Source organism: Ovis aries, chromosome 3 (genome assembly GCF_016772045.2).
Source record: "Ovis aries strain OAR_USU_Benz2616 breed Rambouillet chromosome 3, ARS-UI_Ramb_v3.0, whole genome shotgun sequence".
NCBI classification, from domain to species: domain Eukaryota; kingdom Metazoa; phylum Chordata; class Mammalia; order Artiodactyla; family Bovidae; genus Ovis; species Ovis aries.
Window position 1 is genome coordinate 71,583,716 of NC_056056.1, and position 24,300 is coordinate 71,608,015.

The following is a 24,300-nucleotide window of genomic DNA, read 5'->3' on the forward strand; positions in this document are numbered from 1 at the left end:
GGCACATTTAAAAAGTACTAGTCTGGAATTTTATAGAATGCCCCTCAGTTTGGGACTGTGTGATGTTTTTTCATGGTTAGATTGCTAACTGTGAATAGTAATGTTTTATTGGGATGAACACCAGAGGGGTGACATCACTTTGGTTCATGACATCAGCTGTTCACCAGGATTATATGTTTTCTTACTGGTGATGTTAACCTTGACTGCTTGTCTATGGCAATGCTTCCCAGGTTCCTTCACCATGTAGTTAGTATTGCTCTCTTTGTAACTGGGAAGGTAAATATTTTAAGAGAGGTAACTTAAGTCTATGCAAATATCCTGTTTTCTCATAAAATTTGATTCTATTTTTTAGCACCTATCGGTAGATCTTGCCTGTAAGCCAGGGCTGCTGAGGACTTCTACTTGGCCATTTTCTATTTTCCTCAGTCCTTCTATGTGTATTGATTGGAAGCCTTCTCTTAAGAGTTGCCCTTTCTCACCCATTTGTTTATGTAACCAATTATTTAGGAATATTTTATTATTGGTGTTATGATTCAATACTGTCAAAGTTTATTTTTTGCCCAAATGATTCCAGCTATGGCCATTTGGAGTGCTTTCAGATTGGCATCTGTGCCTTCCAGTTTATCTTCACATTTTTTTTGGTAGGCAGGTGGGGTGGTGTTTCAGCACAATAATATACTTTGGTACTCCAACATTATTTTATATTTTCCCTTGCCTCAGCCTGAAATCAATCACTCAAGAACCTTGGTCTGATTCTTAGGATATGAAAAATATCTTTTTTTAAACTTACTAAATTGATAAATGATCTTTTTCAAGGCTTTATGTAGGAATTTCCTAGTATTTCATAATTGTTTATGATTTTATTGAGATGTTCCTATATGTTTCCATTAGAAAACAATATAAGTAGAATAATAAAATGAGAAGATACCTAATTTCATGTGGAGGTCTTCTATGAACTAAGAAAACAAAAAACTTTTGTTTTCTTAAAAACATAAACAATGAAGAAAAATAAAGAAATTGCAAGTTTCCAGAAGCTCAGTCAATATTTATTGAATTCTAACCTATAAAGAGTACTGCGGGAAGTGCTGTAATGAGCAAAAATGTGGCCCCTGCCCTTAAGAAGTTGTGTTGTCACCGTGAGACCAGGTAATCATTTAATGAACAAGCAAGTGCTAGGATGCCATGGGATCACGTAGGTCACATGTCACATTGTTCTCAGTGTATACAACATTTCAACATCATATTTTCCCTTCAATTACTTTTATTAGATCTCTTCTCCTATGGAAGAACACCTGCACTTTTTAAGTACCACCTAAAATCTAATTCTTTCAAGAATTTTTCCTTCATGAGTTCCATTTGTTCCCAAGATACATACTGAACACCTACCATTTGTAAAGCAAAGAGAGGACAAGATGGCAACTAAGATAGCTTCCTTGACTTAAAGGAATGTTTAACTTATAGGGACCAAATCTTTCTGACCTCTCAAGTCCAGTTTTATTTTTTTTTAACTCTGAAAATACCGATGCAAAGTAATAAGCCTCTGAGAATATGTGTGACATTTTCTATTTGCATTATTTTCTATTTAGTCCATGTACGTTCACTTCATTTCAACATCTTCGAGATTTAATTTGCTTGAGTGAAAGGTTTATAGCATCTCTTTTATCCTCACAGCATTGGCCAGTGGTATTTAGCTAATAGATGGATGTAAAATGCTAATTATCATTTCCAACATCAAATGCATTAGCAAACAGAATGTAAATCAGCTGGATTCAAAGAGCTGTCCTAATTTTCTATTTGCTAAACTGTTGATAATACTTCATGGGGTTGCCATGAGGATGAAATGAGCTACATATCATGTAGCATTTGGAAAAGAATTTAGAACATAGTAAACATTTAATGTTATTAATTTTTAACATGAGTTTATGAGAAGTATTAATATTATATGTGATAAAGAGCACAGCCTATTTATGAGTACTGAAGAGGAGAGTAATACGGTCAGATGTGGATAACGGAAGTATAATTATGGACCAATGCCAATGTCACACTACTTGACTGTTCTGTCTCTGTTCAACATTCTCACAAATTTAATTTTTCTTGTTGCAAAAGCATTTGAAGAATTGAATTTTCATGTAAAATTATTTTTATGAGCTCCATTAAGTTAATGAGGTCAGTTTTGTTATGCTCACCAAGTGAAGGCAAATGCCTTCATCTTTCCAGCCTTCTCTCAATATAAGGGTTTGGATTCTTTAGTAAACATCAATTTTCAAAGACGCACACAATGGCATTCAAAATTAAACAACTTTAAATTATTATTATTTAACACTAACAGATACAAGTACTTATGACTGATACATAAAATATGAAGAACATCTACTAACTACCTAATTTATAAGTAAGCAAGAGATTGGATTCACTTGTGTAATCGTCCTTCATTCCATCATTTGCCTCTTCTTTCAAAAAGGACTGACTCTCTGAATTGTGTGTTTATTACTTCATTGTTTTTCCTCATGCTTAAAATTAAATTTGTATGCCTGAATTTGTCCAATTTTTCACATTCTTTGATATTGTATAAATGAACACATACTGTATGTAACTTGCCCAATTCCTCAGAACAATGTCAAAACTTGTGCATTTATCTGGAACTATATTTTATTCATTTTACTGCTATAAAAAGTCTAATGTATGAACATATCACAGTTTTTCCCCAACAACTAATGCTAGAAATTTTGGTTTTCAAGGTGTTTTCAGTATTTTTTTCAGCTTTATTTTATATGATTTTAGTATTCATGGATAAGAGTTTTATTGTAAATGTGTCAAATCCATACTGTAAGGTTAAGTTATCCATACCTTAAACTTGACCATAGAATTTTTTGTTGTTGTTCAGTTACTAAGTCATGTTTGACTCTGCAATCCAATGGACTTGCAGCACACCAGGCTCCTCTGCCCTCCACCGTCTCCCAGAGTTTGCTTAAATTCATGTACATTGAGTCAGTGATGGTATCTAACCATCTCATCCTCTGTGGACCCCTCCTTTTGCCTTCAATCTTTCCCAGCACCAAAGTCTTTTTCAATGTGTCGGCTCTTCATATCATGTGGGCGAAGTATACCACAGAATACTAAATTATTTAATTCAGGATACCAATTTACAATGCAAAAAATATTTCTGTTACTCCTCTTTTTTGCCATTAGCTTTCAATTTTTGTCAATATGTGAGGTGTGAAATTATACTTCGTACTGTTTTAAATTTACAGTTAACTACTATTTAGTAATGAGATAATGTTTCTTATGTTTATTGGCCAATTAGAATTCCTTTTCTGTGAAATGACCCTTTGAATTTTTTATTTATGCAGGAATTTGATATGCTGAGTCATCCGATCTATAAATAAACTATATTTCTTCACTTATTTTAATTTTTAAAAATGTTTTTCAATAACATTTCATTATTTCTTATATAAAGATTTTACACATCATTTAGATTTATTTTCAGGTTTTCTGCTCAGGAGTTTACTTCATGGAAGGTATTTGACTACCACTTCAATTTCTTTAAGTCTTTTCTGGTGGCTCAGCTGGTAAAGAATTTGCCTGCAGGAGACCTGAGTTCTATCCCTGGGTTAGGAAGATGCCCTGGAGAAGGGAATGGCTACCAACTCCATTATTCTGGCCTGGAGAATTCCATGTGCTGTATAGTCCATGGGGTTGCAGAGTCCAACACAACTGAGAGAATTTCACTTTCAATTTCCTTAAGCTATTCTAGTCTTTTTTATTATAATGAGTAATTATAATTTTATAAAAATTTTCCATTTTTAACTTTTCACATTTATTTGCATAATCTCATCATAACATCACTTTTATATTTCTAGTACAATTTGTCCCTTTCTATTTGTCTGATTATCTGTTATTTGTTCCACTTCTTCCTAAAAATCAGTCTTGAAAGTTTGTCAACTTTATCGATCTTTTCAAAGGTTCTATACTTTGATTTTGTTGATCTTCTATTTCTTACTCTATTAATATCTGATGTTCAATATTTCTTTCCTTCTAAATCTTTAGACTTTTCCTCTCCTTTCCTCTAATTTCGTTCAGTTCAGTTCAGTTCAGTCACTCAGTCGTGTCTGACTCCTTACTTCTATGTTTATCTTATTATTTCCATCCCTTTATCTTTTTTAAAAAGTATTAATAGATGGGCTCAATATTTTCATTGTTGAATCAATTTTGATGAATTCTACAAATTCAACATATATTATTTCCATTGCCATTCAGTTCAACATATTTTCCAGCACTCTGTTATTAGTTTTCCTGTCTTCTACAAGTTCCTGTGAAAAATGAGTTCACTTCCATACATTTTGATTTTATACTTTATTCTGTTTTGTTTTATTTAAATTTTCTATAACGTTTACTGATTTAATTTTTCTTCATTTATCAATTACAGGGAGAATTTGGTAATAATACTTTATTATGGCAGTGGTGTCATCAACTTTTATTAAGACCTACCAAATTTTATGCATTTTTGCAATATTGTTTAATGCATCAAAGTATATAACTATTATATAGTTCTGGTTGTATTGAAATATGTATTGCAAGTTGGTTGATAAACCCTAGTACTCCCACCCTGGATCTATCTTCATGTTTAAGGGGAAGCCACACTTCTAGAGGGCTGCTCCCAGCCAATACCAGTATAGCTGGGGTGTGCTGACTATTGGCCAATTTCTGTGAAACACAAGGTTTTACTGATAGGCAGCTCCTCATTGGCCAGATTTTTTTATAACTGCTCTTCAGTCTCAGTCTCTTTCTACCCAATTTTCTTTCTTTTTTCCTCTCCTTCAATAGAGTCAGATGGGCTTTATGAAACTTTTTGTACCTTTTCTTGCTCCCTCTCTTTCACTTTTCACACTTTTTCCCAAAACATTCTCTTGCACAGCTAATCCCATTTTTGACATCTGCTTTTCAGGGCAGTGATATGTGTATTGTCTCTTTTTCATGTTTCTATTTCTGTTCTCTTTGCATCTCTCTGCTAGATTCTTTCTTTCATTGCATTCTCTTTCCCATTACTTCATTAGAAGTTACACACTCTGTCTTTATTTTTAATAACAGTAAAAACTATCATGCATATTTAATTATAAAATATAAACTTGATTATTTTTATGCCATATAATACATTGCTGTTGTTATCACATTACTTGGAACAATTAATGAGATATATCTCACAATGCTATTTCTTTTTTTTTTTTTTCCCCTACTTGGACTTTGTTTAGTTTTCTAAGTCTGTAGATTGATGGCTTTTAGCAGTTTTGAAAAATTCATCACATCAAATACTATCTCCACTCAAATTCTGTCTTATCTTTCTGTGACTCTGTGTAGACATACTTTAGATTGTCTTGTTCTATACTTTATATCTTCTCATTTATCTCTTGTATGCCCCATCTCTTTATCTTTCTGGGCTGCATTCTATGAAATAATTCAAATTTATATTCTGATTTATTGAATATTTAGCTAACTTTGTTAATGTCAAATCTTTGAGCTTTATGGAGAAGGCGATGGCACTCCACTCCAGTACTCTTGCCTGGAAAATCCCATGGACAGAGGAGCCTGGTAGGTTGCAGTCCATGGGGTCGCGAAGAGTCAAATACAACTGAGCAACTTCACTTTCACTTTTCACTTTCATGCATTGGAGAAGGAAATGGCAACCCATTCCAGTGTTCTTGCCTGGAGAATCCCAGGGACAGGGGAGCCTGGTGGGCTGCCATCTATGGGGTCGCACAGAGTTGGACACTATTGAAGTGACTTAGCAGCAGCAGCAGCAGCATTGAGCTTTAAATATATATTGTTCCATTTCTTACTTCTAAGAGTTCTATTTAGATATGTTTTTCATCAGTTTGGTCAATTTTTATGATTTTCTGCTGCTTACTTATATTTTTAATCCCCATTCTTTATTCAATAGTTCTAATATATATAGTCTCCATGCATCTGATACTGCTATTTATGGCCTCTCTCATTTATAGTGTCTTGTTTCTTTGTGTTTTGTAACTTTTGCCATACTTTTATGGTTTTTGAAACTTTGTGGGAATTACCTGAGGTTTGCATTGAAGGCAGGCATGTAAACTTCTACTCTGGAGACCAGTAGGCAGAGATCATCTCAAACTATAATAATTCATTTCATTATCTCACAAATAAATTGATCCAAAATACCTATTTTTGGATTTGAGGAGCTTGAAAGGGACTGTTGAGATTCCTTTGCTACCTGACTTGGCTGTGACAATAATTTCTTCTTTGTCATTTTGACTTGTCCCACTTGACATACTGTTTTACCTGCAGACATTTATTAGGCTGTCAGGAGGCTTTTATGTCCACAAATTGTCAAACCTATGTCAAAGTCTCTGCTTGAGACCCCTCAGGCCACCAAGGTAATATGAAAAAATGCTGCATAATTTTTGAATGTCTTGCTACCCAAGAGGAAATAAAAAACCCAAGTTCAAGTTTCCCAGGTTTGACAAATGCCAAACCCTCTACACGAAATCAGTTTCTACTCTAAGTTTCTCCTCTGACTCACTTTCCCCTCCTCTTAACGACTCTGGTTTCCTCCTCCAGCATCTGAGAAATACCTAATGTTCTAGCTCACATAAGGTTATTTGTGTATTCCAGGTGTGCAATATCTATTCCAACACTTTTGGTTGTTATCAATAGACAGATCTTCCAGGCTCTTAGATGCCACGGCGCCACAGTGTGAGAAATGGAAGTTTCATCTATTGCTCTCAATTTGACATTGAGAGAAAACACATTTCTAAAAAGTCAGGACTGAGATATTGGATCACAAACTAGCCAGGCTCTTTCCATTGCTACCTGCTCCTACACAGTGTTTACTTAAAATCTTAGGCAACAATATGAAATTTTTATTTTCAGAATTTATCTTGTTTTGAAATACATGTTTTCTTTTGCTCTGGACCACTTTGTGTGGGAGTAGCTTCTTTCCACTTCATTCCTTATGTGTGCTTTGGTTAAAAAAAAAGAAAGAAAATAAAAAATAGATTAGAGAGGAAGGCTTTGTGAGTGGATCTTTTGTCTTTACCTAAATAGAGGGAAACCTGCTAAAATAATACCATGCAGAGAACATGACATCTCCAAATACTTTCCAAATTGGAAATAGTAGAGGAGAAATAGTCAAAAGGGTTTATATCATCTATTAAAGACCCCCATGATCTTTTAAATGCCTCATAGGCTTAAGGTAAGTATCTATACCAATGTAACCCCAGTAAAGAACCAGGGGATCCTCTATAAATAGTCATGGCAAAATATGCGATTCTATCCATTAATAAAGAATACTCTTCCACTAGGCATTGTTTTAAATGGACATTATGAAAGACGCTGATATTATCTTTCCAAACTTCTTCACTGGATCATGATTTCCTTTTTGTAAAAGGACTATGTTGCATGTGCATGCTAAGTCACTTCAGTCATGTCCAACTCTCTGTAACCCTATGGACTGCAGCCTACAAGGGTCCTCTATCCATGGGATTCTGCAGGCAAGAATCCTGGAGTGGGTTGCCATGCCCTCCAGAGGATCTTCTCAACGCAGAGATCAAACCCAGGTCTCTTGGGTCTCCTGCAGTGGCAGGTGAATTCTTTACCACTAGCACCACCTGGGATGCTCTAGTATGAACATACAAAGGCCTATTAAAATTGCTTAGGTTTAAATTATATTTAGTATATTTAAATTACAACCAAAATCACCTAACCTTTAACTTATTAATATTTTTCCATTTACAGATGTAGTCAGTTTTATATAAAGAAGGCCATACTTTTCACTTCTCTGATAAATGCTTGGTTTCTCAAGTTTAACTGATTAAAATTCCTTAAAAACTAATCTCATTTATAAATGTATCTGACTCTCTTGAACATACTAACACAGCATTTTAGATTAATACATTTGATTTTTTTTTTTAAAAGTGTTTTAAGTGGCTAACAGAGCAGCCATAGTAATCTAACAAACAAGTTCACCCTGGGTCTTGAACAACTCTTATGAATCAGATAACTCAAACTGATAAAGGTAGGAGATCATTTTCTCTTACATTGCTAAATGCTATTAACTAATGCTTCAAATTCTTACACTCTCCAAATTACAATCAAAAGTCTGAAACTGATTTTAAGAACAACATTAAAATAACAAATAAATAATGTTGAGGATGATCCAAAAATATTAATGCTATGGATTTTGATTACTATATCATAGCTTATATTTACATCCTTTTTTTTGTGTGTGTGTGTGAAGTCATTCATTCACTAAAAAGAGGTCAGTTTTACTAAATTAGACAATCTGAAGTTGCAGGGTGATAACTGGGCCAAGCCACAAGGTTACTTGGACTTCCCAGGTGGCACCATGGTAAAGAATTCTCCTGACTATGCAGGAGACAAGGATTTGATCCTTGGGTTGGGAAGATCCCCTGGAGTAGTAAATGGCAACCCACTCCAGTATTTCTGCCTGGAAAATTCCATGGACAGAGGAGCACGGCAGGCTCCCGGTCCGTGGGGTCACAAAGAGTCGACACGACTGAGAGATTAGGCACATCCACACAGGTTACCTAGAAGTCGGGGACTCAAATTTAGAACCTGGGTCTGGACAGTACATACAACCCTATGGATATCCTCAACTCCTTTTATAGAAGACTTATAGTTGCCATGTCAAGTAGAAATTCCATGCCAAATTTTAATATGGGGTGAGTCTTATATCCATCTTATTTGTCAATTTTCTTAACTATTTTCTTGGATTAAATTAATCTCTTTATTAACTGAATATATCAATCACTGTTCCATACTCACTTTAAACCTACTTTTTATTCAGTGATGATTTCAAAATCATTCCTTGATATATCGTGTTATCAGATAAAATACTGAGTAGACAATTAACTTTAACTTCAAGATTAACAACAAATAATTTTAAGCACATTTTATGCTATACTTGAAATCTAGTCATACTAAAATATTATTTATTATCTATCTGGAATTCAAATTTAACTGGGTATCCTGTATTTTTATCTGCTAAATTTGTTAGCTCTTATCCTCAACATAAGATTTCCAGAAGTTACTGTATAAACTTTACTTTTATTAATATTAAGTTATTCTCTTACCTTTTCTATAGACTCATGGAGGTTAAAACTCTGTCATTCCTCCCCTTCACCTTCTGGCAAGATACACAGCCTCAAGTAGATGTTAAATGAAAATTTGCTAATGAAGCCTTCTTCTGAAAATCTAATTACTATCAGCCTCCAGATCAGTTTGGAAATTGTACAAGTGTTGGGCTGGCTGATATGAGTCTCTATGGCAAAAAGAAAATACATGGAGTTACTGAAAGGTGTGATGTGCCTTCAGACCCACTCGTGTGGTAGCATAATGTCACATGGAGGACAGGTACCACTTATGTCAACAGAATTAACTAATCGAGTGGGGTTACTTTTTTTTTTTAACATAATGAGGTATTCATATTTTTATGTCCAGTCAGTTCAGTCGCTCAGTCATGTCCGACTCTTTGCAGCTCCATGGACTGCAGCATGCCAGGCTTCCCTGTCCATCACCAACTCCCAGAGCCTTCTCAAACTCATGTCCATCGAGACAGTGATGCCATCCAACCATCTCATCATCTGTCGTCCCCTTCTCCTGCTGCCTTCAATTTTTCCTAACATCAGGGTCTTGTCTAGTGAGTCAGTTCTTTGCATCAGGTGGCCAAAGTATTGGAGTTTCAGCTTCAAAGTCAGTGCTTGCGACGGATATCCAGGACTGATTTCCTTTAGGATAGACTGGTTGGATCTCCTTGCAGTTCAAGACTCTGAAGAGTCTTCTCTAACACCACAGTTTGGTTAATACAGTATTGCTACTAAGTGAGCACTAAAGACCTATTTTTAGCAAGTTTGCTGCTGAGCTATTCAAGGAGCTGCTGATGCTCCTCTCTAGGCAGGTCATGGTCTGCTGGATGTGGTCTGCAGAGCCCTTCATCAGGGTTAAAAGCTACACTTCATTAGCAGGCTCTTCCTACCAGGACTTCTCACCAGGGCTCTCCCCACTGTAAAATGTATACAAAGTATCTAGTGGCTCTGATTCTTGAGTGGCATGTTTATGCTTGTTTTAAGAGATTAATGACAAGAGAGTGATCTTTAGAATACATTACCGAAAAAATACAGGACACTCAAGGAGACTGCCCAGAATACCCAACATTTATTCTCAGGACCAGAGCAGCTTTAGAATTAAAATCTCGGATTTGAGGACCTTACTGATTTTTCACCTGTGCAGTTTGAAAAATTCTTCAGTGATTCTAGACTTACTTATCCCGGTATTTCAGATAAGGTTTCAGGGGATGGATGGGGAATCAATATACTTTCTAGAAATAATCCCAAATAACCTTCATGTGACTCTGTGAATATGTCAAACTATCACTAAGATTGTGGGAATGAAGAGGGTATTTATGAAGAAATAAAATCCCCACAATTATAGAGCTAGAGAGATCAAAAATGCAATTTACAAAGAGCACCTAACTGTAAAATGGTTTTTTTTTTTTTTCATTATCTGAATAGAACATAGTCAATGTGGAATAATATAAAATTTTAGGGCCAAAAGGAACTGAGCTTATTCAAACTTCATTCATGAAATTACAAGCACTGTTAGCAAATTTGATGTACTTATCTTCACAGTTTTATACACATATATGGCAAAATGGGGTTCCAACATATATACTGTTTTATTAATGTGCTATTTTATAAATGTAATTAACATGCATGCTTAAAATTAATTTCTATATAAATAAATATAAATATATGTTTTCACATGAACTATTGAATAGTATACATTTTTTTACTTTCCAAAACTGATTTAACCAATCTCATGTGTCAGGACATTAGGATTTTTTTTCTTTTTCTCTTAATTAACAATTAAAATTTCAATTAATATCCCTGTGCAACACCTTTGGATATATTTCATTTATTTTCTTAATACAAATTCCTGGTATATTGTTTTTAAGTTTTATATTGCTTAAGTTTTTTCAGATATATTTCCACATTGCCTTGTCTAAAGTTTGCCTTGGGTAATGCCACCATCAGAGCGTCAAAGAGCCTCTCTCCACAAAGATTGTAAAGCAGAGAAGGGAGGAAATCCTATGTCTGCAAGTGGGGATGGAAAGTTTTAGAGAATTTAGAGCTTAATGTGGGCTTAAAGAACAAGAATTTCAAGGGGAAAAAGGAGATAAATCTTCTGTGATATTTTGATATTTTTGTTATTCTTCTTTTAAATCACATTTGAGTTAGAAGAATTTTAATGTGCAAACTGGAAAGAAGCTTCATCCTTACTGATCAGAGTCCCTCCTCCTTCAGTTTTCTAGGGCATCATGGCAGGACCCTCTCTTCTGCACACAGCTGGAGGGAGGGTACTGCTCTCCACTCACTTTTCTATTTCAATCATTTTAAGTCATCAATTAACCAAAACAAAATTTTATGACAAAAGCAAGGACTTTCCAACATTCAAGTGAAACAAAGTGACCAACTCAAATGTTGTTTCCATGCTCATTCATTCATAGCAGGCATTTATGTTTCCATTCTGCTCCTCGCCCCATGGTCTCTCCTCGACTTGCCTGTCAGCCATATAGCTTTCCCTGGTTTCTCATATGGCCCAAAGGAAAATGAGAAGGGTCACAATGGTAATAATAGTTCCTCCTCAGTTATAAATTTGTTCTTTTGCCAGTACAGGTTCTCCACAAGTGAGAGCCAAAGAACTTTTTCCAACCGGTGCTTGATTAGGAGGAACATGAATAATTTTTAAGCCGAAATAATTTTTCCTTTCAAGTCCATCTTTTGTATGAAAAAATGCTGTTACTAGTGTGCTGGTAAACAGCCTTCTCCTTCTAGTTGGAGTATATTCAGAAAAAGTAGAACGACAGACAGCCTTTGCTGCTCTTTTGCAATTTTAACAAATTGCCATTTGTGTGTGTATAAGCAAATGCAAAACTCCTCCTTTCGTAGTGATCAAAACCTAACAACAAAGCCCTGTTGATTGACTAAGTTTTTCAATTTCTAATTAGCAAATTTTGTTCTCACCTTCGCAAACACCACAAATAAACTCCTTTTACTTGGAAGCTAAAAGGCAAAGATCCTTTGAATCTCTACATTACAACACATACTAAACAAAGCAAGTCTAGGTTTTGATGTTTTCTTTGATTTAAACTTACACTGCAAACAAAAAGAAGTAACACCTCAGCCATCAATTCTTAAATCTTACAAAAGGATATTAACCCCTTTGAAAAAGGACTGCCATCTTCTTCCAAATAAAGATTTTTTATGGTAAAGAAAGAATGTTTTATTAAAAGCCTGTTAACAAGCAACAACAATAAGAAAAAAAAAAAACAAAACAAAAAAGACCTTCCACTTACCTAGGACTTGTCACGTTCAAGGCATTGTGGTATAACAGGCCTATACAGGGAATTTTTTCCCACAGAACTTTTACCACAATTTAACAAATTGACTTTTATTAGCCCTCAGAACAAGCTGAACATTAAGAGACTTAGAAACTTTCTCATGGTCACACAGTAAGAGATAAAACAAACATTTGAGCCCAAATATATTTCACTCCAAAACCCTATTCTTTCTATTCATATTATAATATGATAGTCTAGGACATAAAATATAGAATAGGCTTCAAATAACTAAATGAACTCATTTTCCTTTGGGCAGTTTTCAAGGGAAGTGGGTAAATGTGAATAGAAGTTGAGATATTTTTAAGTTTTCTCTATGTAGTTAAAAAATGTTTATTCGTATTTACTGGGAATTGATTGTTTTGGGGGGCTTTCCCGGTTGTGCTAGTGGTAAAGAATCTGCCTGCAATGCAGGAGACATAGAGTGGCCACTTTGATCCCTGGGTTGGGGAGATCTCCTGGGGAAGGGCATGGCAACCCACTCCAGTATTCTTGCCTGGAGAATCCCATGGACAGAGGAGCCTGGCCACAAAGAGTTGAACAGGACTGAACTTAGTATGCATGCATGCAATTGTTTTATCAATGCTATAGAAGAATGATTTTTTTTTTGAAACATTATTTTTTTTTGAAAAGGAGAGTATGCTAAAACTTGCATTTTAAAATGTTGATCCTTATCCTATGCAAGATGAATATAGTGTGTCCAAAAATGAAGTAAGGATGTTCTGAATATAGTTTTGGTAACAGGAAGCAACTAAAGAATCTAGGAGATATTTCTCAGGAGGATATAATGAGATTTGATGTTAGATTAATACTGGGGAGTATAGAGAATGACATAATTAAATATGAGTTTTCCATGTTAAAAATATAAAAGAATGTGCATGTCCTTATTAGAAATCAGCAGTTGATAGACTAGAGAATGCATATCCCCATTCAGGTCACTCCTTGACAGGGGATGGCTTAGTGCTTGATTCCTCAAGGGACTAGAGAAATATTATTTAGCATCTAAACTTGAAATCTGGAGAGAAGTTGTGAGATTACAGTTAAGGATCTGAAGTTTATTCATCCTAGAATGGAAAATGAAAATTACAGTGCTGGTATTCATACAAAGTCTGGCTTCAAGGATTGAGTCTATGAGTCTGAGAAACATGTGAAAGGGAAGCTTGCCTGGAAGAAACCATCTCTTTATCGTCAAAAATCCAAGACTACACAATCTGCTGCAACTTCAAGAGGTAAAGATTTTCAACTAAATCAATAAAAGAAATTAACTTTCATCAGTCAGTCTCCTTACTCCTTTCTCTCAATTAGCAGTTTTAACTTGCCCTTATCTCATGGGCGGAAGAGCCTGGTAGACTGCAGTCCATGGGGTCGCGAAGAGTCAGACACGACTGAGTGACTTCCCTTTCACTTTTCACTTTCATGCACTGGAGAAGGAAATGGCAACCCACTCCAGTGTTCTTGCCTGGAGAATCCCAGGGATGGGGGAGCCTGGTGGGCTGCCGTCTTTGGGGTCGCACAGAGTCGGACACAACTGAAGCGACTTAGCAGCAGCAGCATATCCAGGTCAAGCGCTTCCCTGGTAGCTCAGTGATAAAGAATCCAGTCCATAGGGTCGCAAAGAGTCAGACACAACTGAGTGACTTAGCACATATGCACATATCCAGGTCAACTGCTTGACTCAGGTCAGGTTCAGGAAGCCAAAAACCTTCCTGTCTTTTTTGCCCCTTCATAATCCACATTAAGTTGTATTAAGTTAAGAAGTTGACTCTAAAATAGTGGTTTCAGTCACATTTGAATCATATGAGATGAAATAAAGGAAAAAGAAAAGAAAAAAATTTGGATGCTCAGACCATACAAATGCATAAATCAGGATTGCTGCTGATGGCAGTAGGATTCTGAAATTTAAAAAATACTCCCCAGGTGATAATGATCTATAGACAGAGTTGAAAACCAGAGCTTTAAGGAAGTACCTTATTAGAAAATACACTTCTTTCCTGTTCTTTAGTCTCCTTTCCTAATTAGTCAGCCATTGATGTTCCTCATTGTGGTGAGTGATACACATTTATTCTGTATATTCTTTTTCTCCGTAAATAAGATTTCTACCCATTTTTAAGCACTTGTGACTGCTTAGTTAATTTATTTTTGTTTACACATCAACATTGAGACACCACATTATGTTTTAGAAAACATTTATCATGGAGTTTTATGTTTCGCAGAATTGAATCTTCAGTATGGATCCATCATTAGGTTTCCCCCACCTCCTGGGGTTTGATTGGCAGGAACATGTTTTCCCATGGAGTCCTGCCAATAACATTTGTGTATAACGGACAAGACCAAGTCTCAGGAAGGGTTTGAGCTGGCCGACATGACAGACGTTTTGGCAAAAGCTTTCATTATTTAGCATGCCATTGTGAATTATTAATACAATGGCATTGTGAGGCCCTAGAAAAGTTGAAATAGTCCTGTGAATCTTGCAAATGTTAGGGTTCAATATATTATTAATTAGATCATTAAAGAATAGAATATGCAAGTATTATATAGGAACTAGTTGGCCATGGCCAATAATGGCAAACTTTACTTGATAATTTGCATGTTGTATACTAAGTATAGAAAGTAATAGATCTCTCACTACATGAGAGAGGATTTCAGGAACATAAATGCTAAGAAAAGAGTGGGTATTACTCCCAGAGCTTCAAAATTACTTGATAGGTAATATTTCTCAAAAGATCTCATAGTAGGCTGATATGATAAGGGTTTTTAATTTACTTACTGTGTTTTCTAAATTTTCTTATCTCTCCCTTTCAAAGCAAGCAAGAAAATCTGTTTCAAGTAAAAGTTTCTGTCCCTTCTATGGCAATATTTTATTGAGTTCTCTGTTCCAACATTACCCTAGACCATTAAAAAAAAAACACGCAAAAAAACTGTTGAACAAAATATCTAGAGACCTAGACGTTTTGCCACCGACACGTTGTCTAACAGCGTGAACCTTCATTTTCTCATGTGAATGAATAGATATATTTATTTCCCCTATTACACAAAATAGGTGTAAGTATAAAAGGAGTCAAATTGTAGAAACATGCTATTCTTAGAGAACATATGAACTAATTTTGGGGTTACATACATTGCCACTGGGGAGGAGCACAATATGTGAATACAAATGTGTTACTTTGGCATGTGGATTGTTGTGAGCTGAAAGCAATCAAGACCCAGAGATTCAAGAAAAATTTCTACTTCTCTTTTAACCACCGAGAAGAATTTAGATAGCGAGCTTGGCCGAGAAAGAGCATTATTACCAGAAATAAATTTTTATCTGAATGATCTATCTGTGTTGCAGGGCAAACATCTGTTATTCTTACTATTCTTATTGTCCTGTCAATAACTTCCTGTTCTCTGAAGCCTCAGGCCCCTAACCCATTCCTTGATTCAGGATGGCGTATAAGCTTCAATTGCCTGACTTACAATGCTGGGTCTAACATCTTGGGGCTCCCATGCATACAAAGTTAAATTTATTTTTTTCCTGTTAATCTGTTTTATGTCAATTTAATTACCAAACCAGCAAAAAAACCTAAAAGGGAAGAATGAAAATGTTTTTAGCACCTATATCACTTTTGTAACACTTGTCTTCTATATGTTTACCTGAATTCTCTTACTGGCACTCAAATATACTCCATCTTTCTTATCTGAACACACACACGGATAGACAAACCAACACTTGTTCAGTATTTATATCCCCCTTTATCTATGAGGTAGGTCTTACTTCCCATTCCCATTCACTTTTTTAGAAGTTGACCATATCTATTGAATCCTTATTTCCTACTTCCGTCTGGCTTCTACTTCCATAATTTTGCTGACACAACTCTTACTAGGGTCACTAGTGATCTCTTATGTCATCAAATCTAAGTAATGTTTTATGGTCTTTATCTTAATTTTTAAGAGATTTTAACATGGTTGCCTATGCTTTGTATATTCTCTACTCCTCTGGATTTACTTTCTGATTTTCTCTTATCTGTCTGAAAGATCATTTTCATTCATATTTAAAAGACCATCTTCTTTTACATGGCTATTGGCATAGAAACAAATTTGGAACTCTTCTACTTTCTTCTCTATACTACATTATTTTCTCAATAGATATTGCTAATCTTCCCACCCTTGTTATCTTACTTTCAGATATATATATTCCCAGCTAGGATATATCCTCTCAGGTCCACATCTACATAGCTAACAAAAATGATCCTCAAATCCATTAAGTCTAGTTTTAACTCACACTATTCCCTCTATTATGTTCAAACTACTGCACAAATGCATTCATCTCACATACTAGCAAAGTAATACTCAAAATTCTCCAATCCAGGCTTCAAAAGTAAGTGAACCACGAACATCTAGATGTTCAAAATGGATTTAGAAAAGGCAGAGGAACCAGAGATAAAATTGCCAACATCCGTTGGATCATTGAAAAAGCAAGAGAGTTCCAGCAAAAGATCTACTTTGCTTTATTCACTATCCCAAAGCCTTTGCCTGTGTGGATCACAGCAAACCATGGAAAATTCTTAAAGAGATGGGAATACCAGACCACCTGACCTCAGATTTCCTGAGAAATGTGTATGCAGGTCAAGAAGCAACAGTTAGAACTGGACATGGACCAACAGACCAGTTCCAAATTGGGAGAGGAGTACCTTAAGGCTGTATATTGTCACCTACTTATTTAACTTATTGCAGAGTACATCATGCAAAATAAGGGGCTAGATGAAGCACAAGCTGGAATCAATATTGCTGGGAGAAATATCAATAACCTCAGATATTCAGTTGACACAACCCTTATGACAGAAAGCAAAGAACTAAAGAGCCTCTTGATGAAAGTGAAAGAGGAGAGTGAAAAAGTTGGTTTAAAACTCAACCTTCAGAAAACAAAGATCATGGCATCCAGTCTCATTACTTCATGGCAAATAGATGGTGAAACAATGAAAACAGTGAGAGACTTTATTTTGGGGGGCTCCAAAATCACTGCAGATAGTGACTGTAGCCATCAAATTAAAAGACACTTGTTCCTTGGAAGAAAAGCTATGACCAACCTAGATAGCATATTAAAGAGGAGAGACATTATTTGCTGACAAAGGTCCATCTAGTCCAGGCTATGGTTTTTCTAGTAGTCATGTATGAATGTGAGAGTTGGACTATAAAGAAAGCTGAGTGCTGAAGAATTGATGCTTTTGAACTGTGGTGTTGGAGAAGACACTTGAATGTCCCTTGGACTGCAAGGAGATCCAATCAGTCCATCCTAAAGGAAATCAGTCCTGAATATTCATTGGAAGGATTGATGCTGAAGCTGAAACTTTAATACTTTGGCCATCTGATGTGAAGAACTGACTCACTGGAAAAGACCCTGATGTTGGGAAAGATGGAAGGCAGGAGGAGAAGGGAACAACAGAGGATAAAATTGTTGGATGGCATCAGCGACCTGATGGACATGAGTTTGAGCAAGTTCCAGGAGTTGGTGATGGACCAGGATGCTTGCGTGCTGCAGCCCCATATGGCCACAAAGAGTAGGACATAACTGACTGACTGAACTGACTGACTGATTTCCTCTAAAATCTTTTCATAGTCTCCTGTCTCAATAAATGGAAACATACATTTAGTTCTATGGATCAGAAATTATAGTCACAGAGGGTATCACTGTTTCCTTTAAACTTTACATATAACTTATTATAATATTCTTTTTAACTTTTTAAATTTCTAGATCTCATCTATTCTCATGTTTTCACTGCCTTACCATTATTACTCCAAGATACTGTCTTCTCTTTCCTGTACTAGGAAAAGCAGTCTCCAAAATATTCCCCCCACATCCACTCTGTCTACTTGTTATTGGTTCTCTATACTGTGGCATGACTGGTCTTATCAAGATGGGACTCGGTTCATTTTACTTTCCTCTGTGTTTAAAATATCTCAATGGTTTCACATTGTGTTAAAGATAAAGATGAACATTATTAAGGTGAACTAAGATGCCTGTATAATCTGATCACCCCCTGTCTCTTCAGTGTCATGTAATGGCACTCTAGTCTTCATTTACTGCCCAGTATGCCAGCTTCATTCAGTCTTTTTACTGATACTCTCTTTTTTAGAGAATTTTTGGAGTTCATAGCAAAATTAAGCAGAAGGTACAGAAATTTCCCAAGTACCCTTGCCCCTCCCCAAAAGGCATAGCCTCCTCCATTATGAATATTACCCAACAGAATGATAGAATTGTTACAATTACAAAATGAAATATTTCCTGACATATCAGTGAATACAAAATGTCACAGCTATCAGCGATTTGTGGCCTCTTAATATGAAGGGAGGCTCTCAAAAAAGAACGTGATGCCTGTATTCCAGCAGATGCTACTCTCCCACCACGATTGCTGAGAACCTCAGGGTGGGGGGTAATGTAAGAAGCAGCCATCTGCCACATCTGCCAACCCTTACAGTGATGGGTAACAGGATTTGGTCCCAGATAGCTGAGGTTTGCATGACACAATGAATTCTATAAACCACGAGGCTTGCATCTTCCCATACACAGAACTCTAAATTCCTCGGCTTGATATCTGGGTTTCCTTACTAGTTAACAATAATCTTTGATGTTCATTTTGCCTGCTCCCTTTGTTGCAAGTTTGTATATGGCCTGCCTCCCTCTCCTGCCTCCTCAGAGTAGTTTTCTCGGGGCTACTGAGATGCTGGCTCCCTGGCTTGAAGTCCTTAACATTCCCACCAAATAAAACAACTTTCTACTTTCAGGTTGTGACTATATTTTTAGTTGACACAATTGATTAACTTATATTTAGCCATCATAATCACCTAAAGGCAGTAGCTGACATAAGGGTCCATTCTTGGTGCTGCATATTCGAAGGGCTTGGACAAAGTTATAATGACATGCATCCACAATTATAATACAGAATAGTTTCACTGTCCCAAAATATCTTCTGTGCTCTGCCTATTTATCCTTCCTTCCTCCTGTAACTCCTAGAAATCATCAATCTTACTGTCTCAATAGTTTGTCTTTTCTGGAATGTCATTTAGTTGGAAGCATACAATATGCGGACTTTTTGGCTCAGCTCATTACATTTTGTTGTCATTTAGTTTCTAAGATGTGTCCAATTCTTTTGTGATCCATGGACTGTAGCCCACCAGGCTCTTCTGTCCATGGGATTTCAGACAAGCCTACTGAAGTGGATTGCCATTTCCTTCTCTAGGTATCTTCTCAACTCAAGAATCAAACCCAAGTCTCCTGGGTTCCAGGCAGATTCTTTACCACTGAGCCATGAGATAAAGTTGTTACATTACTAATACATAGTTAAGTTTTTTCCATGTCTTTTCATGGTTTGACAACTCTTTTCTTTTGAGCACTGAATAATGTTCCATTGCTTGGGTGTACTGCAGTGTATATATCCATTCACCTACTGAAGGGTATCATACTCACTTCCACGTTTTGGGAATTATGAACAAAACTCATAAAAATATCTGTGTGCAGGTTTTTGTGTGGACATAAATTTTCAAAGCATTTAGGTAGATGCTAAGGAGCGTAATTGCTGGACTGAACGGTAAGAGTATGCTTAGTTTTGTGTGAAAATAGGCATACTATCTTCCAAACTGGCTGTACTATTTCGTATTCCCAACAGTAATAAACAAGAGGCCCAACTATTCCACATTCTTGCCCACATTCGATGATGTCATTCTGATTCTACGGTTGTTTGGAAAACCTGCCTGAATCCAATCCTTAAAGAAATAAGGTAAGCTTCTATATTTAAAATGGATAAGCAACAAGGGCCTACTGTATGGTACATGGAACTCTGTGCAATGTCATGTGGCAGCCCGGATAGGAGGGGAGTTTAGGGGAAAATGGATGGATGTATATGTATGGCTTAGTCCCTTCGCTGTTCACCTGAATCTATCATGACATTGTTAATCAGCTATATTGCAATACAAAATAAAAAGTTCAAAAGAAAAAATAAATAATTAAGAGAGTGTTAGTCCAAGTCAGCCTAAGGGAGGAAATGTATCAGGGAATCAAGCATAGCATGGAAGAACATGCAAAGGCACCCTTGGCAGCAGAATGAAGCATATAATTGTATAACTATAAAAATATATGCTGTACACTTTAAACTTGTACAGTGATGTATGCCAATTAATTTCAATAAAACTGGAAAAAATATAACAGATACAACTCCTCTAGATCCGTGACAAATGTTAGGAGACAAAGCAAGTATGTCATTGTTTGTAAGTTGGTATAATAATTTGCTAATTTGCAAACAGTAAACAAGGCCTGAGAATTGCATAGCTACATAACTTCACTTATTTTAGAAGGATATAAAATTGTACTTAGAAACACAAATTATTGATAGTAAATATTATTATTTAGTTTTAGTTTAATTCTTTTTATTCTTTCTAGAGTTTGAGCCATAATTTTGAAGCTCTCACTCTATGCCTGGTGCTATTCTAGAGTTTTTACATTTATTATTAATTCACTTTCAAAATAATTTGAGATACTGCTATTTTTAAAACTTTATAGACAAGGAAATAGGAACAAAGAAGTAGAATGACTTACTAGAGTCAAACATAAGGGAAGAATTGTAAACACTATTGGAACCTAGGTTGGTGCTCTCAGAGCTGCTGTTCTTAACCACTATTTCAGATTCCTTCTATATTTTAATTTCTATTTAATATTTGAACACCCAGAACAGTGTCTGCTACCTCCTGAGTATGTGATAAATAATTCTTAAACTGATCAGAGTCTTAATAAGATAAATCACCAAAAATAGTTTTCAAACAGGAATATGTCATCCATTTGAATTCTAAGCATCCAAAATATATATAAACTGGGCCATAGGAAGTTAAGGTAATTTGCCACAGTTGAAAAGCTATTAACCTTCAGAATTCTGATTTTGATACCCCAGAGACGGGAGTCCAGAAGCTCGGCTTAGGACTGCTGCTGCTGCTGCTAAGTCACTTCAGTCGTGTCTAACTCTGTACGACCCCAGAAACGGCAGCCTAACAGGCTCCTCTGTCCCTGGGATTCTCTAGGCAAGAACAATGGAGTGGCTTGCCATTTCCTTCTCTAATGCATGAGAGTGAAAAGTGAAAGTGAAGTCCTCAGTCGTGTCCAACTCTTTGCGACACCATGGACTGCAGCCCACCAGGCTCTGTGTTATTCCTTCAACTATGCAAGCAAATGTGAAAACATGTTAATATATCTGCTCTAAACACTCTTTTTTCAGCCAACTGTTGAGTAATTTAGGGTATCTTTGCAGGTTGTCTTTTTCCCTTTATAGTTCCTCTTTCCTCCTATTCCCTGCTTCTTAAAATACTGACCTCCCCTAGGAAGCCCCTGAAAGGTAACTTATGCTCACTTCACTATAAATTCTCTCATTTTTCTCCTGCCACTAGCATCATAAAATCATAGAATCTTTAACCTCAGAGATCATAAACACCATAGATCCTGAGGTACATTGGAAATCATGTCTGAGATGAAAATGAAGGTCACAGTTGAGTGTTTTGCTCACACAGCTATTTAAGAATAAAAGTTAAAGTGAGATATATTCCTTATGATTCCCTTACTTGGACTATTTCCCACATGATTTTCTACCTAAATATGTCTAGTTCTTTTTTCCCTGGTTTACATATTTCTTTTTACTATACACACTAATTATAATTAGATCATTTTTTATATTCCTCATCTTTGTGTTCTCCCCAAAGCAAATACATATTCAGAGTGCAAAAATCAGGGCTCAGCACAATGTTGAAAGGTCATACGGACTGCATAGAATAATGTAAGCAAAAATGAAGTTACGTCAATACAAATTTTTAGTTAGAAATTCATCGTGGAGATCAAAGACGGGCTTGTGACATTTTGATGATTGTGTATTATTATGAATTATAAGGGCATTTCACTATTTTAAAATTAAAAACAGTTTTGTCCCAGATGGAAAATTTAGGAAAATTTCCCTGGTTTCTCTTACAACTCAGATTTAAAATCTATGGGAACATTTTGATTGTGCTACGCTAAAAGATCACATCCGAATATATGTCCAAAACAATTTCAGAGAAATAAATCATAACCCTAGGGCAGCAGCATGCAACACAAGTCTGTCAACCATTGTTTCACTTATTTTCACTCTTACTAATTGCTGAAATTTCAAAGGAGATAAATGAAGGTCAATGTACCTAGCATAGTGTGGCTAACACTAACCAGTTAGGCTTGGATCTCCCAAATGGTAGTCTCCTATAACATTACAACATTCTTCCTTCATAGCAACAATAATTTTCTGAGTTTATCAATGATACCTATTCATCAAATAAACTCAATTTGAATAACTGAATTAGACCATTAGTGACTGCAAAGAAGCATTTGTGTAAGGATTTTTTTTTTTTAACTTCTTAGTAGACTCTATTTTTTAAAGAAGTTTTGGTTTACAAGTTGTATGGATGCTTACTAGTTGAAAATACCAAACCAGAAATTATAAAAAATATATGCTTTGGCATATGCCTGTAGCTATTACTATATTGATCAAAATCATTAATTGTCATATCTTAAACAATCAACACAGAATCTGAAACTTGCTAAATAAATGTCTGGTCAAACATGTCACTGCTAAACAAATGTTGGTTGAAATTTAAATAGCAGGACCCTAATTATCTTTACATCAACAGCACCAGATTTGTTCATAGGTGAGAACTGTGTGGCTTTGAAACTCCTCAGTTTTACACGTTTGGTGGCCTTTCTTTCCTTTTAATGGCCCTCTTTTAAATAAATTATTCCTTTGTTCTTGATCTTTCAAATATATGGAAAAACAGCTAAGGCATTTTCTGGTGACTGTATAGACTGAAGCAACTTAGCATGCACACACACACACACACATACACACACACACACACACACACTTTCTACAATAAAAATCTGTGTTTTGAAGGATTTTACCAAACATAAAGAACCAAGATCTTGTGGATGGTGGACGATGTACTTTTTAGTGTTAATTTGGAAACAAGTGGCTAAATGGAAAGCAAAATTTGAAAAATCAGAGTAATTGGACTCTACTTTTCCCTTTCATTCCTGCCAACCCAGAAATGATGCTACCATATTGTCAAATAGAACTAGGCTCTGCATTTAGGCTAATTTTTAAAAATTATATAATGGTATAATATTTCATCACAAAGGTGTGAACATATGTTCAAGTAAATTAAACTATATTCATTAGATTCTCAAAAGTTATCTGGCAAGCTTCTTTCTATCTCTCTCCTTTTTCTATATGTTGACCTCATTATTCCAGTTGGCATTTTAGTATACATGGAGGTCAAGTTCATAAACATTGCAGTTCTTAAAGTTTTATCACCAGAGGGAAAACAATTCTTTACTTTCAGATCAAATGAGAAAATACTGAGGGGGGGCACCAGCTAATTAGCGATTTGCGTAGCCCATCGGTTGTGCAGATCACTGTGGCTAAGGGAAGCATTCTGGCTTTCTCTTTATGACTTTCTCTTCTATAGTCAAGTGTCTATTCTTCATCTAGTCTGGCAACAACAGCCAGGGAAGTGGGTTCATTTCTAATTTGGGACATATATTTGATGAGAGAAAGGAAAAAGAGCTCTTATCCCAAAAGAGTTTAATAAAACACAGCCACTTCAAAGGGAATCAGAAGAACATAACACCGATCCACTTATGTCCATAATGGTTTCTAAAAATTTAAAGCAAGCCTCATTTCCTTTCTGCTTATTTATTGCATTATCTCTAAGAATGTGCGACATTCAGAGAAGATATATTGCTTTGCTTAAGTTTATGTATATTCCACAGTAAACAAAAACCTTGTGTGGGTTTTGAGTTTAGTTCAGTTCAGTTCAGTCAC